The sequence below is a fragment of the Eucalyptus grandis genome, chromosome 7, assembly GCF_016545825.1.
Source record: "Eucalyptus grandis isolate ANBG69807.140 chromosome 7, ASM1654582v1, whole genome shotgun sequence".
NCBI lineage: Eukaryota > Viridiplantae > Streptophyta > Magnoliopsida > Myrtales > Myrtaceae > Eucalyptus > Eucalyptus grandis.
Window position 1 is genome coordinate 34,592,887 of NC_052618.1, and position 8,472 is coordinate 34,601,358.

Genomic DNA, 8,472 nt, shown 5'->3' on the forward strand with positions numbered 1-8,472 from the left:
TCAATGCCCAAAAATCATGTAGCTTCATTGAAGATCTAGGAAATAAGGTACACGGCACGATATGGAGACTTATTCAAACCTAAAACCTTAGGGATCGATTTTCCCATACTCATTAACTTTATGAGGAAAAAAAATAAAATGACGGAGAAAAGGGCTACATATATGTATTTGTATTACACCTATAAATATAAGAAGGAAGGGCTTTACAACTAAATATAGGGACAAAGTTCTTCAACTACACCGCCATTCCTTATTCCGCCTTTATATATATCATCTAATGATACAGTTCTATCGCACTTCAGGTGCTCCCACCAGGGTAAACACAGCCATTGTAACCTGCAATTCAGACAATTCAGTTCAAATTAGCAATAACTCACTACAGAGATGAACTCATTGCACATCACTAGCCCTGGCTCGTCTGCTCGACTTTGCGGAAATAATGTTTTTATCTTGCATGAATCCGAGCATAGACCGCGAATTCGAACTTGGGCACCCCCCTATTCTATCTGTTAGTCCAGGGCTTGATTATCAGTAGCTTAAACTTTTGGAGAAAGCGATTAGTCTAACACCATATTAGTATTCGCAGAAGCAATACCTATAACCAGCTCAAACTTCATCCTTTTTCCTTCTGATTTACTCTGCCTCTTCTCATTTTGGAGCAAATGCATTTGGTAACAAAGGCATTTTGGAGGAAAATAAAAATCGATTTGGGTAGCGCATTATGGTTAGGCATAAGATACTAAAGATGCTAAAGATACGAGGATCAGTGTTCATTTACGCATGTTTAGGAATTATAATGTCTAGGTTAAGTATGAGTACTCATAGAGCCATGCTTTGGAAGACTTACTGGGATTGTTCGTCGTGAGCGTTGCTGTTTGAGAGAAATCGCAGTTCCAAGGGTTCCTGCCTAATGTTTGGTAGTAGAGGTTCATGGCAAAAGCTGCATGCGACGCTATGGTGTTCGGATCAAAGCAAGCACCGCCAGGTTGGATCGGACTGCAATCGATGTTATTGCTGCAAGCATAGTCGAGACTTGCTTGCAATTGAGCATCGGAAACGCCAGATTTGGGAACACACCAGCCCGGTCCTGTTGGTTTTGGGGTCGGAGTCACTGGGGTCGGAGTCACTGGAGCTTTTGGAGAAGCTGGGGTCTGAAGTACAGGAGAAACTTTGAGAATTATTAAGTGTTCATTTCAGATTTTACAACTTCTAAGAGTTGCAGAATTAAAGCTCCTAAATGCAGCAACTTATCAAATACAAATACAGGGGCAACCACACATGCATTCCTCTTCTAAGTACCCATTATCCATCATGCTATCCTTAGAAATAAAGCACTGTATGCATAGAGGTCCAAAACTTTTGGATTTGATTAATGAAGTTGTCACTGCAACAGGTACAGACTATGATCCTTGATGAATAATGGGGCTTGTACATATGATGTCTACATGAAGTAGGTGGTTCCAACTCTCCCAAATTCTGAGCCAAAAAGTAAATTGGAAGAAAGAAAGAAAGAAAAACCTCCAAATACTAAGAATTCTTATTCAGAGTGCCTTGCAGGGCCAACAGAGCAAAATAATGTGCATGATAGTAGCTTGTGCCAAACTAGAACAGAGTAGGCCCTAGATGATTTCTGTTAAAGTTTTATTTTGCTGCCTATATAGATCCTGAAAGCCTATCGCACCTTCCGTCTCTCCTGTCACGAAGGTCAAGACCCATAGTTCTATTATTTCAAACATGGATTGCAAAGCAATTTGCATACTCCACCTTTCATGTCCATTGTCTCGATACAGTACGATTCCTGTATTGTCTATTACATACTGCCAAAATAAAGAGCCATAATGGCATGAAGAAGAGTGAACGTGGTTGTTTTACCTGGCTACTCTTCGCAAGACCAATGTCATAAGTCATGGTCAGATCAGGCTTGTACATTCCAAACGATCGTTCAGAAGTAGGCCCTGGTTTCAAATCCTCGTCATAGAGTGCGAAATGTATGTGTCCACGGACTTCCCAGGCATCAGTGGAGTGCCAACCAAAGATCTAAGGTGAGCGATCAAATTGCCACTGTAAGCCTTAGCATTCTCTACGCTAGTCCCGACTATTGCTGTCGCCATTGTACGGCCAAATTCTGCCTCTGCAACCATGATTTCAATGTCCTTTGTAACCCAAAGTTTTAGGGCAGAGTAAACAGCATCAACCTGCAGATTGTGATTTTGCCTTATTTATCATGAACTCACATTGTTCTTCAGATAAAAGCACGTGCAATATGTCACCTAGCTAGTTAATGAGAACTACTCATCCCCATGGCTACATTTTCACCCACATTATGGAAGGGGCTTTGACATCGGGTGGTCCCTGCCTGTCACAACTTTGTTTAATTTCTGGTTCACTTTAGGTATGTGGCCAAAAGATGTTTGAGGCTTTTGTCTAAAATTCTTCCTCTGGACAGCCTGTCAGCCCATACCCCAAGTAACTTTCCCAAGGTTCCCATCTCTCACAGCACAGGATGACCACCATTCTAAAGAGATGAGCTACAAAGTGCAGTAACTAATTTTATCAATTTGTATTTGTGCTGGTACATCGTGGGCATATATACCAACGGAACCAGATGCTTTTTTCAAAGGCAAGATGAAAAAGGTTGATGACAAAGGCATTTCTGAATGGAAGTCTACAGCATGACACAACCACCATGAATAACCTATTTCAGAAGTTGGAAGGTTTGAGCCATCAGTTCTTCTCAGAAGCAAACTTTTTTTCAGCCAGAACACTCTAACCTCACCATTGAAAACAACCCAGAAAAGAGAAAAGAAAACCAAAGCATCTCTTGCCTCTTTTTGCTACACCCATACACAGGAGAAGAAACACAGCATCTTTTCCTCAGCTCATCAAAAGTAGATCTAAACTATGAGAGAGCTTGATCAGGGGTAAACTCTCATTTCTAACGGTCAATGAACAAAGGTCAATAAGCACTGTAATTTGGACACAACAAGGCGGGTGGACTGGGCATGCTTTGACACCACCATAGTACATACATAGATGCAAAACTTTCAGTTCTATGGGACCACGTTGCTATTAGAGAACCTGACCTAAACGAAGAAGGGGTGGTTGTGGACTCACTTTTTTTCTAAGTCTACTGAAGAGAATTCATTCATTGCTCAGTTGAGGCCCACCATTTCTAAAGATTGACCAAGACTCCACCTATAGGAAGGAAATGTCTTGAACAGGCAGCATTTTTCGAGAACAAATGACCATATTGCAAAGAGCAGATTCAAAGTTCTTAATCAGCTTGACCCCCAGCCCGAAACACAAATTAACGACCATGGATGATAATTCACTTTGTCAGGTCGAACCCGGACTCAGCTTTCATCAAGTTGTGTATGACCGAGTCAAGCTCGAGTATTGAAATGCAGTCTTAACTGGACTTTATCTACATCATCAGGCCATGGCCAGTGGGGCATACAGAAAGAATCAAAACGTCAATGCATTCGACCGTTAGAAAGATAAGAGTTTTGTTCAGCAGAGATGGGCCGGAGAACTCACCAAGGCCCATTTCAGGAAGAAGAAGAAGAAGAAGGCAGGAATGAAAGAGATAGAAACCAAATTACCTGAGCGTCGAACATGTTCATGTACTTGATCCCCGGTCCCGGAGTCGACCCGCCCGGCGTTGGGCTGGAACAGGCAGAACGCCAGCGTCTCGGGCCTCGGGTCGCTCTGGTACGCGAAGAACGGGTACGGGTTGATGGGCAGGGGCGAGCCGTTCTCCCGCTGGAAACTGCAGCACGTCCCTCATCCGGGCCTCGAACGAGGGGTGGAACCGGCCCGACGACGGCGGGTCGGACTGGCTCAGCAGCGACATGGCGTGCACCGACGACACCTTCACCTTGCCGCCCAGCCCGGCGGCGGTGATGGCCCTCTGCATGTTCTGCATCGCCGGCGGAGCTGCGACATCAAATTCTCGTCGTTGGACATGAACACCTGCGAAACATTAGAAAAACGCGAATTTTTTAGCGCTTTCTTGGTCCTTTCTTGATGTTTGCTCCATCAAAAAGAGAAAAGAATGGCACCATCTCTCACATCATTCATACCCACCAAAAAGCCAGATGAAAGGAAAAAAAGCAAAGGCCTTTACGCCGTTTTAGCTGCATTGCCCGCTTCAATTAAAATCGTGTTCGAGTTCGTGATCACGGGCCGTGTCGAAAACCGGCAGCGAACGAACTTAAGCCAGATGAATTTCGAATGGCGACTTCAAATTCATTTCAAGACTTTGAATTAGCTCTTGAGCCTGTAAATCTCGGGAAATTCAAAGGGTCGCGCTTTTGATTTTGCCCGTTTCGGAAGAACAGAGAGAGCTGGAAGGATTCACCTCATTGCCCACCGTGACGAGGGTGATCTTGCTGGCGGGATAGAAGGAGGATGCTGGCGCCGACCCACTGGCCGGCCGCGTTGGGATCGGCGGCCAGCGAGGGGATGTCGCCGTTGGCCGCGCCGATCACGATCCTGATGCCCGTGTTCGCCAGCGCCTTGATTATCGCCGTGGATCCGCGCCGTACAGCCTGACCTTCCCGATCGTCGTCGACTGCAGGAGCTTCGCCGTGGACTCCGGCGGCGGGAGGTTGTCGGCCACCTGCCCATAGCGTTCACCCGACGAAGGACTGCGAAACTGCAGAGACGAAATAGCTACCGTCAAGACATTCCTCAGCTTCCTCACCTGACTCGACTCGCTCAAGATTGACAAACTTCGAGCGGGCAGATGAACGCCACGAAAAGAAACGGAAGAAACCGCCGCGAACCCACATCGAATCCGGACTCGACCAGCGAGAAGCTCCGATACCCATTTTCTCGTAAGACTCGACTGACTCGATAGACCCACAAAATTCAGCTCAAACTCAGTGAATTCCGCTGCTCAACTAGCCAAGAATCTACCCACAGAAAGAGAGAGAAAGCGAGAGAGAGAAGGATATGCTCAGAAAGCACTTACAGGCGAGGCGAGAAGCGTGGAGGAGGAGGAGGAGGAGGAGGAAGGAGAGGGAGGAGGGATTGAGAGGAAGGAAGCTGCCATGGATGGTGCTCTTGATGAGCTGGATAGGGAGTGTGCGGGCGTGCTCAAGTGTTTTTAAAAGTGGTTTGGGAGTTCGAGCCCAGATATAAATAATTGAGATAGCTGCATGAATAACGTCATCGTTGATTTTTTTATCAATATTTAATTCAGCTCCTAAATCATATATAAAATACTATTATTATTCTTCTATTGATTTGACTTTGAAATGGCATTAAATATTTTTATCTAGTTTAAGAATCAAAATTAAATATATACCAAAAAATCTAATCTCAAAATTACATGAAAGATCTAATATTCTCATCTCCGATTAATGTGAGTCCGAGAACTTTTCGTATAATTTAGAGATGAAATCGAATATGTCTATACATATTCACATTGTGTAAAAGTTCAGGACCCTTTCTATCAATTTTTCATTAATGATCCATCAAGATGTCGAAAATAAAACAGAAAGGAGAAAAATAAGGGAAGGCGGAAGGAAAGTAACGGTAACGAAGAAGGACAAAGGAGAAGAAGCGCAGCAGTTTCGATTCGGTGTGAAAAGGGCAGGAGTTCAATTAATTATAGAAATAATTAATTATTAGAAATATAGAAATAATTAATTATGGAAATATAACTTTCCCTTTTCTTATTTTAATTTTTATGGGGTCAACAGACCGCAGGAGTCTTGGTCTCGGCCTCCTCTGTCCCCATTGACTTTTGACGCGGGGGACGTTAGCGTGAAGAGGTGGGTTGTGTCAGGGCGGTTTCGTAATTGAAACCGAATCTAGGGGCTGTTTTTGGACTGCGGCTGGTTTTGCTACCCCCAACAATTCCCCAATTTCGAATAAAAACAGGAAAATGGAACTATAAATTTTGGAGAGTGAGGTGAAATCCGACAAGAAAAAAAAAAAGGAAAATGAGAGGGAAAGAAAAGAGAGTTTAACATTTTAAGAAGCCATATGCTTTGTGTTATTACAGATTTATTACAAAATTCCCAAAGATTTCGTAAGAGCTCATAAGTTTACATTTTTGCCCGAAATATGCTTTCAATTATCATTGATGGACGGATCTTTTGCATATCACTATAAGTTGTATACAAGACGCCAATCAATCTACATGGCATGTTCATTCAAAATAAAATCACAGGCGAAATACTAGGATTTTCATATAATGCTGATTTGAACGTTCTGCGCTACACACGCTTTTTAATCCAATTTCTCTAAAATCAAGAATTGAAAGTGTCTTTTCTTTTTCACGAAGGAAGGGGCTTTTTTCGAATTATAATATACAAATAAAATTGGCCATGTTCTTCCGTTTCCAAAACACTTTTGCATTGGGTGGGACCGAGCAAGATTCTTGGGGAAACCAAACTGTTTGGCAGACCTTATCCCCCATCAAATGGTGGTTGGAGTTGCATCTTATCTACCCCCATCTGAGAAACTTCCCTCAAGTAATTTCCAAAAGCAAATAGTTTTTCCATTTCTTGGTCAACCCTCCTCAAGAGGTTTCCACCTGAGGATGGACCGAGGGAAAGTGGAATTTAAACCCTTTGAATGGAGTTAATGTGGGGTGCCTGTGATTGGTTTCTTTGTCTAAGGACCATCTTCTCCATGGGTTTCCGCGTTGTGCTTGAGTGCAACACGATGCTTTCAATAGTTTGGGCGGATTGCAGATGTCCGGAAAGATAGATGACAATCAAGGGTCAAAGTTCTGTATAAATATATTGTCGGGTTACTGATATTAAGTACTCTCATTTGAAATTCTTTCATGGGCATACAACTTAAATGGAGCAAATGCATGTGTTTTTTTGCATTTGCTTATTGGATGTAACCCCACTCGCTTATGGAACTAAAAAGAAAAATTGAAAAGAAGATGAACGGTTTGGCCATGAATTCACCTAGTTAAAGTCCCAACCCTTGATCATTGGTTCATCTTCTTCCTTCATTGCCGATCGATGCCTCCATTACTTATGACAAAGCGAATAACAAACAGCTCTCATGTACGCCAAAGTTAAGAAAATTCCTATCACAACTCAAGGAAGCTTATATAACAATTAAATTGTAACACGTGCCCAACCAATCCACGAATGAGATAGCAATTGACAGGTAAAGATGTCTCGTGATGCTGCTTTAGGACATCGAGGTGGACGGCATGACTTCTATACTTTTTCTCTCTTTCTTTTTCTAATCTCAAAAGCCACCTAATTTACAATAATCAAGATTTGACATGTGTACAATATGCTGACTAATTGAATCTTAAATCCTACCGACTCTAATTAAATGATTCGAGGCAAATCTCTTGCTCTTTTTGTAGAATTGAGCAGGTTCGGGCACTGAATTCGCTGACGTGGCATCATCCCATTAGCCCAAAAGTCGCGTACGCGTGGAAAAGGATGGTGGTGGAAAAGGGCAACCCAATCTCTTTCCATCGCACACGTCGTTTGAACCTTTTGGCGACTTCCTCAAACCGCCCGAGCCTGATGGAGAGTAACTTTCCTTACTGACCACTTCTTTTAGTATACTTACATTATAGTATATTATAATAATATACACAGTAATGCACAAAAATATACATATATAATGTTAATATGCTATATCACATGGTATGAGATAAATGGGTGTTCAGAATTTTGTTTTGATCAAAAGTGTTCAGAAGTTCGATAAGCGAAAATAAATTATTTAAAAATATTTTCTAAAAATGATTATTTGAATTGATTACAAAAGGAATGTTAATAAAAATTATTTTTTATTTTGCACAAAAATATTTAAATATAAATTATTATTGACAATAAACACATTTTATTGATCAATTTTTCAAGTGACATGTATGAACGTTTTTAGGAAAATGCTTTTTTCAAATCATTTATTTTTTATGAAATAAATTATATCTATCAACGTGAGATGATTTTATCTAGATTGTGTATTAATCATCCCACTCACACCATTATTGTACCTACTTGCATCATGAAATTAGTACTTCTCGAGCTTTTTGGGCATCCGTCATGCCATTTCATGAAGGATGATGTTGAATCAATATGACAATTTTACTAAATAGTCATGCGAGCATTTAAAATTGAAAGTGCCTATTTTTCAATTTAGAAACCAAATATTGGCAAATTAAATACATGACCAGTTATCATGATAATGAGGGTAATTTGTTAGATGCTAGTCATTTTCCCACGTGATCGAGTTTAAATCTAAGACCCGATTTTTGCAGGTAAAACCAATATATTTTGCTACAACCTTGGGTGGTTAAGAAGATGGAGATTTTGGTAGATTTAGCAATATTCAAAAATAAAAAAATATCGGGAACTCAAGGTGTCACGAATTGACATTGGGTTTTGTAAAATTCCAAAATTAAGTTTTTTTTTTCATATATAAAATTGAGCACGCTGGTTTTCTTTATCTTTGTAATAGTAAAATTAGAAAATGAATTGT

General features: G+C 41.3%; 1 pseudogene; it reads right to left on the reverse strand.

Moving 5' to 3' along the window:
* Positions 1 to 4,832, reverse strand: LOC120296107 (annotated as a pseudogene).
* Between the last annotated feature and the right edge of the window lie 3,640 nt (positions 4,833 to 8,472).